The sequence below is a fragment of the Bos taurus genome, chromosome 25 (assembly GCF_002263795.3).
Source record: "Bos taurus isolate L1 Dominette 01449 registration number 42190680 breed Hereford chromosome 25, ARS-UCD2.0, whole genome shotgun sequence".
Lineage (NCBI taxonomy): Eukaryota > Metazoa > Chordata > Mammalia > Artiodactyla > Bovidae > Bos > Bos taurus.
Window position 1 is genome coordinate 36,041,370 of NC_037352.1, and position 19,397 is coordinate 36,060,766.

Consider the following 19,397-nt stretch of genomic DNA (forward strand, 5'->3'; position numbering starts at 1 on the left):
TTAATTTCATGGCTGCAGTCACCATCTGTAGTGATTTTGGAGCCCAGAAAATAAAGTCTGACACTGTTTCCACAGTTTCCCCATCTATTTCCCATGAAGTGATGGGACCAGATGCCATGATCTTCATTTTCTGAATGTTGAGCTTTAAGCCAACTTTTTCATTCTCCACTTTCACTTTCATCAAGAGGCTTTTGAGTTCCTCTTTACTTTCTGCCATAAGGGTAGTGTCATCTGCATATCTGAGGTTATTGATATTTCTCCCCGCAATCTTGATTCCAGCTTGTGCTTCTTCCAGCCCAGCGTTTCTCATGATGTACTCTGCATATAAGTTAAATAAGCAGGGTGACAATATACAGCCTTGATGTACTCCTTTTCCTATTTGGAACCAGTCTGTTGTTCCATGTCCAGTTCTAACTGTTGCTTCCTGACCTGTATACAGATTTCTCAAGAGGCAGGTCAGGTGGTCTGGTATTCCCATCTCTTTCAGAATTTTCCACAGTTTATTGTGATCCACACAGTCAAAGGCTTTGGCATAGTCAATAAAGCAGAAATAGATGTTTTTCTGGAACTCTCTTGCTTTTTCCATGATCCAGCGAATGTTGGCAATTTGATCTCTGGTTCCTCTGTCTTTTCTAAAACCAGCTTGAACATCAGGAAGTTCATGGTTCACGTATTGCTGAACCCTGGCTTGGAGAATTTTGAGCATTACTTTACTAGCGTGTGAGATGAGTGCAATTGTGCAGTAGTTTGAGCATTCTTTGGCATTGTCTTTCTTTGGGATTGGAATGAAAACTGACCTTTTCCAGTCCTGTAGGGAAATGCAATTTAAAACTGCAAACCAATGAGATACCATTTTATACCCAATAGGAGGCTATAGTAAAAAAAAAAAAAGAAGAAGAAGAAGCATTGGTGAGGATGTAGAGAAATTGGAACTCTCATGCACTGCTGATGGTAATGTAAAATGCTTTGTGAGAGTCTGGAGGTTAGTCAAAGAGTTAGGACTCAACAATTCCACTTTTAGGTGTATACGAGTGAGAATTGAAAACACATGTTCACACAAAAACTTGCACGTGAATGTTTGTAGCAGATTTATGCATTAATAATCAAAAAGTGGAAACAATCCAGATGTCCATTAACTGATGAATGGATAACAAAACATGGGACAGCCATAAATGAAATATTATTTGACAGTAAAAAGGAATGAAGTACTGATATATGGAAACCCTTGAAAACATTATTCTAAGTGAAAAAATCCAGACACAAAAAAAGATTGATCTCATTTATACGATGTGTCAGAATAGACAAGTCAACAGAGAGAGAAAGTTAATTAGTGGCTGTGCAGGACTGGGAGGGGATGAGGGCATTGAGGAATGACAGATAAAGGATATGGGGTCTCTTTGGGGGATTATAAACATGTTATAAAACAGGCTGTGGTGATGGTTGGTGAATACACTAAAAACCACTGAAATGTATAGCTACAAAAATAAATAGAGCAAGGCTGCTTTCCTTTAGCAGTTGGGAACAACGTAACTGGAAGGCATCATGAAGATTTACAACCTGCCCTAGACAAGAGGCTGAGATGGGAAAGGCTGAGCTCTTTGTTGCTGTTCAGTTACTAACTTGTGTAAGACTCTTTTTGACCCCATGGACTGCAGCACGCCGGGCTCCTTTGTCCTTCACTATCTCAGAGTTTGCTCAAATTCATGTCCATTGAGTCAGTGATGCTATCTAACCATCTCATCCTCTGCCGCTGCCTTCTCCTTTGGCCTTCAATCTTTCCCAGCGTCAGTCTTTTCCAGTGAGTTGGGTCTTCATATCAGGTGGCCAAAGTACTGGAGCTTCAGCTTCAGCATCAGTCCTTCCAGTGAATATCAGGGTTGATTTCCTTTAGGATTGACTGGTTTGATCTTCTTGCGGTCCAAGGGACTCTCAAGAATCTTCTCCAACACCAGAATTTGAAAGCATCAGTTCTTTGGCACTCAGCCTTCTTTCTGATCCAACTCTCACAAATGTATATGACTACTGAAAAAAACCATAGCTTTCACTATACAGTTGAGGCAGTGGCAAGGGACATGCTACAGTCACGTGATGATTTGATGAGTTGGGGACTAAGAAAAAGGAAAGGTCCGATATGAATCTCCTCACACTTCCACATTCGATTAGTTACCATGTCCTGTTGGCTCCTAACAGAGCTGTCTCCCTGTTGCCTCTCTCTCCCCTGCAACAGACTGAATGTTGTGTCCCCACGATATTCACACATTGAAATCCTAAACCCCAGTGTGATGGGACTTGGAGACGGCCCTTGGGAAGTGAGCCCTTTTGGCAGAGCCCTCATGAATGTGATAGTTGCCTTATAAGACAGACGCCAGGGACTTCCCAGGGGTCCAGTGGCTAAGACTGCACTCCCAATGCAGGGGGGCCAAGTTTGATCCCTGGTCAGAGAACTAGATCCCACATGCCACAACTAAGAGTTTGCACGCTGCAGTTAAGACCCAGCACAGCCAAATAAATAAATAGAAATATTTTTAAGAGGCACAACCTAAAAGTTGAGAATTATGTACATGTATAAAGAGAAGGCTTCCCTGGTGGTTCAGGGGTGAAGAATCCGCCTTGCAATGCAACAGACACTGGTTCGATCCCTGGCCTAGGAAGATCCCACATGCCTTGGTGCAACCAGGTCCATGCACCGTAACTGCCGAGCCCGTGTGCCTAGAGCCTGTGCTCCGCCACAGTGAGAAGCCCGCACGCCACAAGGAGTGGCTCCCGCTCACCACAACTCGAGAAAGCCCGAGTGCAGCAACGAAGACCCACCACAGCCAGAAAATAAATAAATAAATCTTTTAAGAAAAGAGAGAGAGAGCGTGCGATCCCGGAGAGCTCCCTGCCCCTTCGGTGAGGACGCCGTGAGAAGACAGCAGTCTGCGAGTCGGGAAGCAGACCCTCACCTGACGCTGAATCTGCCAGCCCTTGACCTTGGGTTTCCAGTGTCCTGAAATGTGGTGGATAAACGTCTGTAGGCTATAAGCTCCCCTCGTCTATGGGATTCTGCTAAAAGAGACAGAGTGAGACATCCCCCCAGTACATCTTCTAAACCAGAGTTTCTTTCCTAAAACTCAGCTCTAATTGTATCACTTTCTCAAAATCTTTCAAGTAATCTGCACCCAGTTTATCTCACACAGCTCTCCCACAACCTCCCCTCCCCCACTGTGCACAAGTGCACACACACACACACACACACACACACGTCTTTCATTAGAACCACAGGGAACCACGTGACTTCTCTGATGTTGCTCCACTTCCCTCCTTCGCTCACCCTGTTCCCTCAAGTAGGAATGTTCTTCTGCCTCCACATCTACAAGGGTTGAATTTTTTTCCGTTCCTCAAGGCCTGATTGTAATTCCACCACCTTCTTGTCACCTTTCTTTAAAAAAATTTTTCATTTTACTCCCCTCTCTTGGAGCACACCATCTGGTAGAGGAGATAAATGAGACAATTGAGCTCTCTATTACCAGGCGATAAGACTCTGGCTGTGTACACTGTGTCCTGGGAGGACAGGGAAGGAGGGCAGAAACTGTTCAGTTGGTTGAAAGACTGAAAATTCCACACTCGAGCTGACTTCCCAGTCCAAGGACTGAGGAGGCACTGATGTAGTCCTAATGGATACCTTGTCACTGATTCACTGTTTTCCTAAGAGTAAGGGCTATGTTTTGTTCTTTTGAATAGTTGATTTACAGTGCTGTGCCGCTTTCTGCTGTACAGCAAAGTGACTCAGTTATACACCTATATGCATTCTTTTTTTTCCACGATGGTTTATCCCGAGATTGGGCATAGTTCCCTGTGCTATACAGTAGGACCTTGTTTACCCCTTCTGAACGTAGTCGTGTGGATCCACCCCGGCCATCCCTCGCCCTCCCTCTTGGCAGCCACAAGCCTGATCTCTGTGTGAGTCTGTTTCTGTTTTATGGGTAGGCTCATTGGTGCCACATTTTAGATTCCACATGTAAGTGATATCGTATGATACTGGTCTTTCTCTTTCTGACTTACTTCACTTGGGAGGATAATCTCTGTAAGGGCTGTGTTTTTAACTTCTGTACCAATAGCATCTGGTAGGGGTCCTAGTCTACTGGTGACAATAAGTCTTTACAGAAGGCTGAAAGAAGGAGAAGGGTTGTCTAACTCACCTCAGAGAGGGGGCAGGAAGTACTTCCTAGGAGAGGTAACACATGGATTGGATCCTGGAATGTGAGTGGAGATGAGCCACCGAGGTTAGGGGAGGAAGGGGGCTCCCCAGAAGCGTGACAATGGCTGGAGGTATGAGAAACCCATCCCGTCGGGGAGTTGGAAAGAGCCCAGCAGCCCTGAACCAGAGCTAAACTGGCTTCAGATTTTCTGCAAGATTTTGAGAAAGAAAATGACACAATTAGATCTGAGTTTTGAGACGGAAACTATGGTGGCTGTTTAGAAGATGGATTGAATGGGAGGTGGTCTGGTCTGTTCGTGCTGTTATTAATATAACAGAATATCTGGGACTGGGGAGGCTTATGAACAACAGACATTTATTTCTCACAGTTCTAGACCGGAGGTTTTGGGAGAGAAGTCAGAGAGAGCGCGCTGAGAGCTGAAAAGGGCCAGATCACAAGGGCTGTGAATGCCATGTCTTGTTGATGAATTTGATGCAAAAAACAGTGAGGAGCCGCTCAAGAGTTTTATGAGAGAAGTTTGGGTGCCTGTGATGTTAAGGAGATAGAATCTAAAATCATCGATGCCAACTATTTGGATGACTCTCCCTTCTTAAAATTTCAATTCAATTTGGTTTCGAAAAATAGGCAGTGCAATCACACCATTTAAAATACAAACGGTGCTGAGGCTATATTGCAAAAAGTGTCTCATTTTCAGACTCTGGGCTCCAGCTTCGTCTCCACCTTTCTGCTCTGGGGGAACCAAGTGCTCCAGCGTTCCCAGCGCCATTGCAGGCCTAGGTCTGACTTGTAGCTCACTGCTTTCGCAACTGGCCGTTTGCAGTTAACAGTATATCTTGGAAATCATTCCATATCCGTTCTTAAGGTACCTCTTAATTGCTATTCATGGCTATCTAGTATTCCATTGTATGGCTATTTCATAATTTGTTTACATTTTTCACAGGTGCAAATGTATTTGGGGAGCTGATTTTAGGGATCTCTCTTTAACACCAAAAGTTTTCACAGATCCCCATGAAGAAGACTTGATATTACCAAAGACGTCCTGAATTCAGGAATAGTTTAAGGTGAATTTGTACTTTAGCATGTTATTAACTTGTTATTTAAATTTGAAACTGTGTAAATGATACATATCATTTATCCAGTCCGTAGACAGTACTCAGTGTTCATATGGATCCAAATACCCACCCTATACTAATTGGGTGTTTCCCCCTGGGTCCCTGCCCCTCATTATAAGATTTAGTGTCTGAGTGGTCTGAGGAGGGCGGGAAGCAGAGGTGGGAATGCTGGATGGTGCCTGGGTTTCTGATGTCCTTCACTGGAATGATGATTCCAGGGGAGCAGCAGGTTTAGGAAAGAGACAGGCACATGGTTTGGGCGTGTTGAGTTTACTGTGTCTCTGGAGCACGTGTGCTGTACTTTAAGCTCTATAGCATTGTACTGCTGTGTGTGTGTGTGCGTGCACACGTGCTCAGCTGCTCAGTTGTGTTCAACTCTGTGACCCCATGGACTGTAGGCCGCCAGGCTTCTCTGTCCATGGAATTCTCCAGGCAGGAATACTGGAGTGGATAGCTATTCCCTTCTCCAGAGGATCTTCCAGACCAAGGGATTGGACCTGCGTCTCCTGTGTCTCCTGCATTGGTAAGTGGATTCTTTACTGCTGCGCCACCTGGGAAGGCCTATTGTACTACTTCCCCACCCTAAACCTTGAAATGTCCTAACCAAGCCTGAGAGATTTGCTAGGAGAGTGTTGAGGGCCTTTGCATCCAAGGACCATTGCATCCAAGTTTGTTGAGCCCGTTCTCAGAAGCCAGAGAAGGTCCAAGTGTTCCGTCGTCCAGGGGATTAAATTCTCTGATATCCAAGCAATTGCTAAATATCTTTTTTTTTTTTTGCTAAGTATCTTTGGAATGTTCCGTTGGTGCCAGGCCCTGTGTCAGAGCCTGTTATCGGGGTGTCCACAGCAAAACGTGTAATTATTATGTAATGCACAGTGGTTGTGGTAGTCCTAAAATATGTCCACATATTCCATGATTCTCCTTCCTCCAAAAAACAAAATCTAATTCCCCTCGCCTTTAACGTTTGCTAGGCTTAGGGACTTACTTCTGACAAATAGAATGTGATGGAGCGCTAGTGTGTGACCTCTGAAGCTGGGTCATAAAGGACTCTGCGTTTCCACCTTGCTGTCTTTTGGATCGCCCATGCTGAGGGAAGCCAGCTGCCCTATCCTGGGGCCACCCAAACAGCCTGCCGAGAGGCCCACACGGGGAGTATATGAGACCTCTGCCAAGAGCCAGCACCAACTCGTCTGCCATGGGCATGACCCACCTGGAAAAGGAATCCTCCACCCTCAGTCCAGCCAGCAAGTGGCTTCAGCCCTCCAAGCTTCCGGTCTTCCAGCTGAGGCCCCAAACATCGTGGGGCAGAGACAATCCATGTCCTCAGTTCCTGACCCGTAGACCTGGGAGATAAGAAGTTATCATTGTTGTTTCAAGCCACTATTTTTGAGGTAATTTGTTAGAGCTCGTGCCGTGATGGCCAATGAACATAGAGCATTAAGAGAACACAGAGAATGGGGCATCAGCTCAGTGAAAGAGCTCAAAGAGGCTTTCTGAAGGAAAGGAGATTTACTGGGTCTTGGAGGGTGCATAAGAATTGTCTAGGATGATTGGAAGAGTATTCCAGGCATGGCGGACAGGACAGGTAAAGGCCACTGAGGCTTTAAAGAGCATGGAGTGTGGGAATGAGCTGCAGATATAACTTCCCCTTTCAAATAGGGTCCCAGACAGATGGACTTAATACCAGCTCTGCTCTAGAATAACTATATTTGTTACATGTTTCTTACTGGCAAATATACTTAGCATTCAATGGGGGGGTCTGACTTTTTTTTTTTTTTTTAAACTTTACAAAATTGTATTAGTTTTGCCAAATATCAAAATGAATCTGCCACAGGTATTCATGTGTTCCCCATCCTGAACCCTCCTCCCTCCTCCCTCCCCATACAATCTGTCTGGGTCGTCCCAGTGCACCAGCCCCAAGCATCCAGTATCATGCATCGAACCTGGACTGGCAACTCGTTTCATACATGATATTATACATGTTTCAATGCCATTCTCCCAAATCTTCCCACCCTTGGGTCTGACTTTTTAACCCATTGACCTTTCATAAAAAGAATTTCTGAAGTTCAAGAGTCTCAGAATACACACAGTTTGATATGATTTTTTTATCTTCTTTTTTAAAATTTATTTTACTTTTTGGTTGCACCACGGGGAATATGGGATGTTAGTTCTCTGACCAGGGGTCGAGTCTGTGTCCCCTGCATTGGAAACTCGGAGTCTTAACCATTGAATTGCCAGGGAAGTTCTGACATAATTTTTTTTTTTTAACCATTGAAATACTCCTTTTTCTCAAAAGTGGTTTCTGAACATAGATAGGTATCAGAAACATGTGGGAACTTAAAAAAAAAAATCAGATTTCTGGGCCTCAACCCAGAACTGCTAAATCTTATCTGAGAAGGGTTCAGGATTTAATCCAAACTTCTCACTTTACAGATAAGAACAAAAGACAGAAGGGACAGAGTTGAGACTCGAATGCTGGCTTTCTCATTTGGTTGTGATTTTTTTAAAAAAATCTATTTATTTATGACCATACTGGGTCTTCGTTGCTGTGCGGGCTCTTTTCTGTAGTTGTGGCACGTGGGGGATGCTCTTCTTGTTGCGGTGTGGTGGCCTCTCATTGCAGTGGCTCCTCTTGCTGCAGAGCACAGGCCCTAGGGCGTGTGGTCTGCAATAGTTGGGGAACGTGGGCTCAGCAGGTTTGGCTCCCGGGCTCTAGAGCACTGGCTCAGGAGTTGTCGCGCACAGGCTCACTTGCTCCACAGCATGTGGGATCTTCCCGGGGACTTTTTTCAGGCAAGATCACTGGAGCGGGTTTCCATTTCCTCCTCCAGGGGATATTCCTGACCCAGGGATCGAACCTGTATCTCCTGCGTTGGCAGGCAATTTCTTTACCGCTGGGCCAGCGGAGAAGCCTGGTTGTGATCTTGCTGCTGTGGTCCTCTGCTGCCACCAGAGTTTTTTCTTTCTCAGCATCATGGCCAATCCCAGCGGTTTGATGATTAAATATTATGTGAGCGTCAGAGGTTTAGCCCACGAGGTATATCTTGATCTTCACATTCCACCTCTCCATGGTCCATGACAAAAAAAAGAAATTAATATACTATCGCATTTTTATGTCTCTTACTTTAAAATTTTTTCCCCCGGTAAGCGGTTAGGACTCTGTGCTTCTACCCCATGGGTTTGACCACTGGCTGGGGGACTAAGATCCCACATGCTGTGTGGCACAGGCAAAAAAAAGAAAAAAAAGATTTTTTTTGTCTTAGTTTTTGCTCTTCCTCTCACCCACATACATTTTTAAAAAGTGAGGGAGTTTCCTGGTGGTCCAGTGGTTAAGACTCTGAGCTCTCACGGTGGCGGACCCAGGTTCAATCCCTGATCTGGGCACTAAGATCCCACCAGCCTTGCATCATGGCCAAAAAAGAGATTGAGGTGTAATTCCTATGCCACAAAATTCACCATCTTGAAGTGTACAGTTAGGTGGTTTCTAGTATAACCACATCAATGGATTTGTACAACATGTGACTTTTTGGTGTCTGGTTCCTTTCACTTGGCACCATGGTTTCAAGGTTCGTCCTTGTTGCCTGTGTCGGCAGTTCATTATTATGGCTGAATACCATTTCACTGTAGAGATAAGTCACATTTTGTGTATCTACTCGTCTGCTAATGAACATCTGAATAGTTGCTACTTTTTAGCTATTATGAATAATGCTGCGATGAACATTCATATTATATTCGTTTTGGTGTGGACATATGTTTATTTATTTTTATGTTTTATTGGCTTGAGGGAACCTTGTTCCCCAACCAGGGATCAAACCCTGGCCCTCCGCAGTGAAAGCACAGAGTCTTAACCACTGAACCATCAGGGAATTCCCTGGACATACGTCTATAATTCTCTTTGGCATATGCCTGCGAGTGGAATTGCTAGGTGATTTGGTAACTTGGTTGAACTTTTTGAGGAACTGTTACTGTTTTTCATAATCATGTATATTTTTACACTGAGGAAATAACTCTTCTTTGTAAAAAAATTGAAAGTCACTTACCCACAAGGGGGAAAATAATCAGAAATAATATCAGTCAGAAGGACCACAATTTAGAGACTAAGTATGAAGGTACGTTGACATTTACCTCTTCTCCTTCCTGAAACACCACTGAAATGATAGTTTAAGTTTTTCTTTTAAGATATAAACCCTCGTGGATAAAGAGGACGAAAAGGAGAAAATGATAACAAAATGTTTTGAAGTTGAAAAGCTGATGGACCGTGGCAAGTGCCTCATAGCAGACCAAAGACAGCTAAGACCTAAGCTAGCAGTGGGGGATCTCAGTAGAAAGCTGGCTGGTGCCACAGATCCCAGAAAGGCTCAGATGTTAGAGAAACCAGGTATCCCTGAAAATGGTAGGCAGTGAAATGGGGTTGAACAAAGAGATCAGGCAACAGTTTATGAAAAATTTTGTACACCCATGTTCACAGCAGTGTTATTCACAAGTATTAGCAGTATTATTCCACCAAAAGGTGGAAGCAACCCACATATCCATTGGCAGATAATGCATAAACAAAACGTGGTACTTATATTCAATGGAATATTTCCAGCCTTAAAAAGGAAGGAAATGATGACACCTGCAACAACATGGACATATCTTGAGGGCATTATGTTAAGGGAAATATACCAGCCACAAAAGGGCAGATACTGTGTGATTCCACTTCGCTGAGGTACTTCAAAGTCTCAAATGGAGATGGGAAGTAGGATGGTGGTTGGCGCGGGCTGCGGGGGAGGAGGAATCGGGAGTTTAACAGGGACAGTGAGTTTTGCAAGATGAAGGGTTCTGGAGATGGGCTGCACAACAGTGTGAACGGATCTGACGCTAGTGAACTGTGTGCTGGTTAAGATGATGCATTTTATGTTACGGGTATTTTACCACAGTTAAAATAAAGTTGATAAAGAGACAGATTCTTAGTTCCCCTTCCTCATCCAGAGCAAGAGGACTGTCCCTCCACCAATCCAGGCTGCAGATGTGATGCTGACTGTCTGGAGAGGTATAGCAAGAGGAAGTCTGGGCCAGAGGGTGTAACACAGCTGAGGGTAGGGGGTTTACCAGGGCAAGGGAGACCTCCAGGAGGCCCTCTCCCTTCATGTGCCTGTTTTAGTGCTGGAAGCTAAGACCATGATGCCCACACCCCCACTGATGACTGGTGGAGTCCTCTCTGGATTCCGGGGCTTTCCTGGGGGCTCAGATGGTTAAACAAAAATTTGCCTGCAATGCAGAAGACCTGAGTTCGCTCCCTGGGTCAGGAAGATCCCCTGGGGAAGGGAATGGCTACCCACTCTAATGTTCTTAGTTGGAGAATTCCATGGACAGAGGAGCCTCTGACATGACTGAGTGACTAACACTTTCACTTTCTTTTTTTTCTGGATTAACTGACTGGCTTAAGAGAAAGATCTTTGGATACTGACATATAAACGGAGACCTAAGAGGTCATACCAACCTTTGACCATAAAAGACAGGATCCAAAGCAACAAAGAGAAAAAAAAAATGACTTTGGGAGAGCATAGAAGCAGAAGAAAATCTTAGAGAAAAAAATTAATATTGTTGTTGGATAAATAAGATTGATATTTCATTCTTGAAATAAATACAAAAGACCATGTAAAAAGAACATTCAGAGAACCCCCTTTTTGGGGCTCTTAAAAATTAAAACTATGGTATTGAAAATGAATTGAAAATTCAGCAGAAATGTTGGAAAGTAGGTGAAAAAAAATCTGTAGAACAAATGACAAGCGAAGTGAAAGTTGCTCAGCCGTGTCCGACCCTTTGTAACCCCATGGACTATACAGTCCATGGAATTCTCCAGGCCAGAAAACTGGAGTGGGTAGCCTTTCCCTTCTCCAGGGGATCTTCCCAACCCAGGGATCTAACCCAGGTCTTCCACATTGCAGGTAGATTCTTTACCAGCTGAGCCACCAGGGAAGCCCTATGAATAACAAAGACACACACACAAAATAAGAAAATTCAAGGATCCATTTAGGAGACTGATCCAACATCAAAAAATTAGACAGAAAGAAAGTATCAAAATAAAACAAGCCTCTAGAAAAATTGACAGGATTGAAGAAACTAAATTTCTAAGTAGGAAGGCCCCAAGTGTGATTTGATACACTGAATTAAAATTAACTCATACAAAGACAAACAGTCTTGAAATTTCAGAATGCAGAAGCCACAGCTAAGATCCTGCCAGTTTATAGAAAGAAAAGGAAATCAGGATGACTTCAGACTGTTCAACAACTTTATTGAAAACTAGAAGACAATAATAAAGCAATGACTTCAAAATTTGGAGGGGATATGCTTACATCAAATCATTATGTTGTACATGTAAAACCAACGCAATGTTGTGTATCAGTTACAGCACAATTTTTAAAAAAGCAGTCTTTCCATGGAAAAGCATGATATTAATACATCTTATTGAAAAGCTATCATTAAAAAAGACTGATTATGAAATTTTTAAAAATTCTGAGAAAAGATGGTTGCAACCCTAGAATTCTGTACTTCGCCAAACTATCAGTCCTGTTAGGGTAAAAGACATTTTCAGGTATGCAGAGTTGTTGAAGTGCATGTGCCCAGTCATGTCTGATTCTGTGACCCCATGGACTATAGTCCACCAGGCTCTTCTGTCCATGGAATTCTCCAGGCAAGAATACTGGAGTGGGTTGTCATTTCCTTCTCCAGGGCATCTTCCCAACTCAGGGATCGAACCCACTGTGCCACCTGGGGAGCCTTCAGGTTTGTGAAGCTGCAGAAAACTTATCTTCCTGGCACACTTTCCCAGGAAGCTGTGGAGGAGAGGCTCCAATAAAAGGAGGAAATAATCCAGGGGAGAGGAAACACAGGGCTCAGGGACAGGAGGAGGGGAGAGAGGTGAAAGGTGTCCCAGCAGAAGCTGTGTCCCAGCCTACAGCAAGCCGCCTAGAGTGTGACTGACAGGCTACAGGACAGATGGCCCCAGCTGGATTAGGCTGATCCATTACCTTCGGGGATTGATTTTGTCATTGGTAGCTGGAAAACTAGACAAACAAAACCTTGTTAATTTGACAAATAACTCCAAGAAAGAAAATATAATCATAATCTTATCAATGGGCTCAGCTGTAAATAATATTTGTATAATAATAATGTTATAAACGGGGCTTCCCAAGTGGCTCAGACAGTAAAGAATCCGCCTGCAATGCAGAAAACCCGGGCTTGATCCCTGGATCAGGAAGATCCCCTGGAGAAGGGAATGGCAACCCCCTCCAGTATTCTTGCCTGGAGCCTGAGGGGCTATAGTCCATGGGGTCTCAAAGAGTCGGACATAACTGAGCCATTTACACAATGTTATAAATACTGAATTCTGCTCTGACCAAACATTAGGATATAATTTTTTTTAGGGAGAATAGGGGAAGGGGAAGAGTTGTGTGTGTGTGTGAATTGAGGCTTAAAGAGTTAAATTCTCATTTTCTGTTTTAAGTACCTAAAACTGAACAAAATCAAGAAAAAGAGGCACAAGCATGCTGTTTAGGAACAGGAGGTCTGTACCAGAAGGATAGACCGAAAGACTTGAAAATGACTGAATCTGAGATGCGGATTGAGAGTATAATGAGGTGGGATTGCTTTTCTTTCAGGATTAGCCTTCAAGTATTTGATTTTTAAAATGATGTCTATGTCTAACTTGATAAAAACAAAACATTAATTAAATCGAAGGCCAGGGGCAGGAGCAATGAAAGAGATTTAGATGAGGCCATAGAACATTTTGTCCCTTTGCATTTTAAATTAGGGACCGGGCATGTCAAACTATATAATGCATGCAACTCATAATAAAAGATACAAAAAAAATAAAAGATACAGTTAGGATTTATATGGGACCAATTATAGAGCAAAGACGAGGAGAGACAGATGAGGAGAGAGAGAAGGAGTGATAGAGAAATAAAGAATGGGAGGGAGAGAGAGAAATGAATGCTAAGACATGGAAAGACAGGGACACAGAAAGATACACCCTGATGCACATACACAAGCAAGACATGTGAAACGATACAACAGGAGGAAATCTACAAGCGCACTGCTGGAGTGTACACCCGACCTGTGCACACACCCAAGTAAGGACAGAAACCCAAGTCTTCATAGTAACCTCTCAAATTTGGGCTAAAGGCACAGAACTGGATTATTTGGAGAAGGCAATGGCAACCCACTCCAGTACTCTTGCCTGGAAAAATCCCATGGACGGAGGAGCCTGCTGGGCTGCCGTCTATGGAGTCGCACAGAGTCGGACACAACTGAAGCACCTTAGCAGCAGCAATTGGATTTTTACCACTAAATATCACTTCCACCACCACCATGAAACTGACCCTCTTCTGCTTTCAAGACTCAGCTGAAGACTCTTCCTCTTAGGAGCCTTCCTGGCGACACCATTCTGGAGCCATTGTTCTGTCTCCTCAATTTCTAGAGAAAGAAAGTCTTGTCTTACCACTTATTTGGGGGGAAAAATTACCAATGGCCTGGTGACATTCTAACATAGCTGTGTTGAGTGATTGCTGCTTCACTTTTGAGGCTGTTTAGCTTTCCAGTGTTCATGTGTTGCTCTTCAGCTTGGTTATACGCATGTGGTGGACAGAGGAACCAAACCTTACTCACTCAGGAAACTGCCACCAGTCCAGCTCCCAGGAAGGCTTTGGATCTGAATTCCTTCTCTGCCATTTACTTGCTGTGTGACTTTGGGCAGGTTGCTTATCTCTGTGTCAGGGTCCTAAAGTAAAGTAGAAAGTAGTAAAGTCTGTAAAGTAAAACTGGTATAAGGTTGAATTATATGAAATTCCCAATTGTACCATATTTAACCAACAAAAATGGCAGTTGTACCTGGTTCAACCCAATAAAACCACAGCTTCTTAGGCGGCATGCAGATTAAACACGGTGTTGACTTGCAAGCAAGCACCATCCTGCTGCAAGAAAAATGGCCCTGGTAGTAAGCCACTCAGACCTCGGGGAGCAAAAGCAACAGCCTTGCGGTTGAGCCTTGGAATGCTTCTTGCATTCCAGCCTTGGAATGCAGAGCAACCAAGTAGAAAGAGCAAGAGCCTGGCCCCTGATACCCTGGAGCCTCCAGATATGCTCTGGATTGCTTATGTCTAGATGCTTGTATGAGCAAGAAATAACCTCCCATTTCAGTAAAACCACTGTTGTTTGGGTTTGTTTTGAAGTAGTTAAAAAGACGTCTTTATAAATAAAGGGCACGTGTGAGAGAGAAAGGATGCAGGTATTTCTGCCCCCTCAGACTGGACGTGATGCCGTGGAGCCAGGCAGCCTAAGACATGGCAGGTGGTTTGCGGGGAGGCTAACAAGTGCAGGAAACTGACCTGCTCTCCTGGAGCCAGGAGAGAGGTTGGAAATACTAGTTTGGGAACCACATGTGCGTATATGATTATTATAACCTTCAAAAAGGTAAGATCATTCTGGAAGGACACATAAATGCAGAAAGAAAAGGAGTCTATTAGCCAAGTATATCATGAAATGCTGAGAATGCAAATGATCATGATAGTTATGACCACTGCCGAAGCGCTTCACTATGAGCCAGGCAGGCTCTGAGCTAAAGGCTTCAAGTGTGTCAGTTTAATCCTCAGGATAACCCCTTTGGTGGATATCATTAATCCAATTTTACTGAAGAGAAAACAGGCTTAGTGGATGACAGACCTGGGATTTGAACTGAGGTCTGATGGACTTCAAAGTCTACATTTCTAATCTTTACTCCATAAATCTAAGCATAGCTTTTTTGGGGTTTTTTAAACTTATTTTTAATTGGAGGATAGTTTCTTTACAATGTTGTGTTGTTTTCTGCTGTACAACAACATGAATCAGCTAGGAGAATACATATATCTCCTCCCTTTTGTGTCTCCCTCCCACCCCCATCCCCTAGTTTTTTTTTCCTTAACTTTGGGATGCAGGCATATAGAGTTATCCAAACTTGTCAAACTGTAGACTTGAAATGGGTATGTTTTGTTGTATGTAAATTACACGTGCATAAAACTGGTCTAAGGGCTTCCCTGGTGGCTCAGTGGTCAGGAATCCACCTGCCAATGCAGGAGATGCAGGTTCAATCCCTGGTCCAGGAAGATCCCCTGCAGAAGGAAATGGCAACCCACTCCAGTATTCTTGCCTGGAAAATCCCATGGACAGAGGAGCCTGGTGGGCTATAGTCCATGGGGTTGCAAAGAGTTGGACACGACTTAGTGACTGAACAACGACAACAACAAAGAGATCTAAAAAATAGAAATGGAATTTCAGAGCTTTCATTGTGCATCAGGAGTCAATAACTAGTTGTTAACAGGACAGAATATAAACTTAAAATGTTAGCAAGTGATAAAGGTTAGAACTGAAGGAAGATTTTTGTAATTCCCCACCCCCACCCAGTCTACGTTAGAAATAAGAAGTCTTACTGTCACACTCAAAAAAGTACAAAAACTGGTGGATGAAATAAAGCTGTTAGGTTTTACTATAGGAATCTCAAGGTACCATATTCTAAAGGTTAAGATACTCTAACTCAGGGCTGCTCAACTGCAAGACTCAAGACTTTGGAGTGCTATTGATGTTTCAGACCAGAGGCTTCTTGCAGACCAGGTGCTGGTGGGGGACCTGTCCTGTGCCTTGTAGAATCCTTAGGCAGCCACTCTGGCCTCTACCTGCCAGATGCCAGGAGCAATTCCATTCTCAGTTCTGACAGCAGTCACAGATATCCCCTCAGGGGGCAAAATCGCCCAGTTGAGAGCCATGCGGTTAGCACATCACTTGGTGGTGGAGTCTCCCCGTGGGCTACAACATCACCAGGGGCAGGGACTCTCATCCACTGGGCCCATCCCGGGTGCAGGCATCCCTAGCTCACTTTCTGGCCCCTTGAGCTCTTCGCACTTACTCTCCTGGGAGGGATAGCAGTTTCCTCCTTTGCAGGACGCAGCTACTGCTGCACCCTGTCCATCCTCTCCCGGCATTGATCTGGTGGTTCGATGCCATTTCTTCATCTGCACCTCCAGGAGCGATGGCTGTCCCCTCTGCTGTCCCCTTGAACCCTCCCCCACTGCACACACTGCAGAGCACATGTGGTCACCCCTTCCACAGTGAAAAGAGCCATGGTCTGCTGGTGGACGGGGCAATGCCCCTTCTCCCAAAGAGCCCCCTGTCCCCCACTTCAGAATAGCAATGGAAGGGAATTCTTCCATCCATCACTGGAAGGGTGGGCTTGGGGCAGGCCTCTTTCGAAGCAGTGATTGAGGGCGGCAAGGTTGCGTGGGCAGCCTCCTACTCTTTTCTTGGGAAGAAGGTAGATAATCCCCACCCTGACCCCAGAAGGGAATTCTAGAAGTTGACTCTCCTTCCCACTCCGGGTGTATGGCTTTGCCTCGGTACAAAATTCCTACTAGGAGCTGTCTTGTTTCTCTTGTCTTGGGACCTGCTAGGTGGGAAAAGTGAAACTTGCTCAGTCATGTCCAACTCTTTGCAACTCCATGGACTATACAGTCTGTGGAATTCTCTAGGCCAGAATACTGGAGTGAGTAGCCTTTCCCTTCTCCAGGGGATCTTCCCAACCCAGGGATCGAACCCAAGTCTTCCACATCGCAGGCGGATTCTTTACCAACTGAGCTAGGTGGAAAAAGAAGAAAAATGAAGGAGAGGAGAACTTTTCCCCACAGACCTTGCCACTCACCCAGACCCCACCTCAAAATAAAGCAGGGCGGCATCCTCCAGTTTTCAGATTTCCTTATCTCTAAGAAGACCAACCATGACAATTTTATGACCCAAATGTAAGGATGCATTTTTTGGTTATTAAATGAGCTAAGTGACTTCAGATCTGAATGGGCAGTGAAATAAATAATATATGTATATTTAAAATTTTCCCTCTGTTTCTAATTTTCCCGGAAAGTCTCCCTCATGACTCTGAAATCTCTGGAATGTGTACATCTTGCCATTCTACCCATCCCTGGGCTTTAAGGCAGGAATGTCAAACACAATCAGCATAAGGTCACCACTTGGTCAGTGGAAATTTTTTGAAATGGTGGTGACACCATCTCTGGTGCCTCCAGCCTGCTATTTCTGGCTGCCAGCCATTTTTGGTGGCAAAAGACTGCCCTGGAATGGTGGCAGAGGCCAGTGGGTGGCCTGGATGAGTCCCCAGGCAACAGGCTCCTCACTTCATCCTGAGGGCAATTCAGAGATGGCAGAGGAGCAATGGAAGCTGGACCCTCCGGATGGGCTGCCCCTCTGAAGGTGCATCTATTGGGGCACCTGAGTAAGACTAGCAAGAGGCTCTAACTCTTTGTGCCTAAAACGGTAGACACGCCTCAAGGGAAAAACCCGGCATTAGGGAGTGTGAGTTATTGCGAGAGTCCCTTGGACTGCAAGGAGATCCAACCAGTCTGTCCTAAAGGAAATCAGTCCTGAATATTCATTGGAAGGACTGATGCTGAAGCTGAAACTCCAATACGTTGGCCACCTGATGCGAACTGACTCCTTAGAAAAGACCCTGATGCTGGAAAAGATTGAAGGCAGGAGGAGAAGGGGACGACAGAGGATGAGATGGTTGGATGGTATCACTGACTCAATGGACATGAGTTTGAGTAAACTCCGGAAGCTGGTGATGGGCCTCCGGCTGTATCAGCCTGAAGGCGCCCGATCTCGTATCATCTCGGAAGCTGGTGATGGGCAGGGAGGCCTGGTGTGTGTGCTGCAGTCCGTGGGGTCGCAAAGAGTCACACACGACTGAGCAACTGAACTGAACTGAATTGAAAAAAAGAACTCGCTCTCCATCATGTGAAGACACAGTAGGAAGATGACTAGCTGGCTGCAAGCCAGTAAGAGGCCTCTCACCAGGAACGGACTCGGCCAGCACCTTCATCTTGGACTTCCCAGCCTCCACACACGTCTGTTGTCCAAGCTATCCAGTCTATGGTGTTTTGTTATGGCAGCCCATGCTGACTAAGACACCGGAACACTTTGGGGCACAATTAGGGAAATGTACATATAGCCTGGATATTAGATAAGATAAAACCTATTGACATGAGGAAGTAGAGACCATTAACAGAGAATGGCAGCTTTCAAAACATCAAGTGCAAGATAATCTCGTTTTGTTAAAAAACATATATGCATAGGAAAAGTTTTGTAATGTTACACAGGAAGCTGTGAAATGGTAACCTCTGGGTGTTGGAAATACCGTGTTTATTTTTTCTTTTCAGTATTTGGGAACTTTCTACAATGCATATGTATTGCTTTGTAAAAATAAAAGGTTATTTTTAATTAGACAGGGAGTGTGATCTGGGAGGGACTTCCTAGACTGTGTACTCAAAACACTCATTTTTTTTCAAAGGAGGAAAATTTTTGACTCATCACACTGACTTTTAAAAACACAACACTTTTTATTGTGGAAAATTTCAAAGAGACTCAAGCATAGACAAAACATTCTACCAGCCTCAACAATGATCAACTCATGCCCATGCTTGTTTCATCTACCGCCCCTCCCCCATACTTTCTCTTTTCCTTTTTATTTTGAAGCCAATTCCAGACCTTACATAATTTATCTCATTAATATTGCTGTATTGTCTCTTTAAGGACTCAAAAATACACAACCACAATACATTATCACACCTAAAAAAAAAATAATTCCTTCATATGATCAAATATCCAGCCAGTGGTCATAATCCCGATTGTCTCATAAATCAAAAAAATCAATTTTTAAAAGTTTATTTGATTGAATCAGATCCAAATAAGGCCCGTAAATTGCAATGGGCATCTTTGTCTTTGAATCTCTGGGTTCTTTCTCCATCTCTGTATTTTCCCTGGAGGAAGATTTGTGGAAGAATCCAGGTGGTTTGCCCTGAGGTTTTTCCCACAGTCCAGATTTTGTTGATGGTATCCCCTGATATTCAATGCGTTCCCCTCTCCTCTGTATTTCCTGTAACTGGTAGTGGCATCTAGAGGCTTGATCATAGTCCTAGGTTCGATTTTGGAGGGGTAGAACACTTCATAGGTGGTGGTGTCTTCTTCCAACAGGACATAGAGAATGTCTGGTTGTCCCTTGTAATGTGAT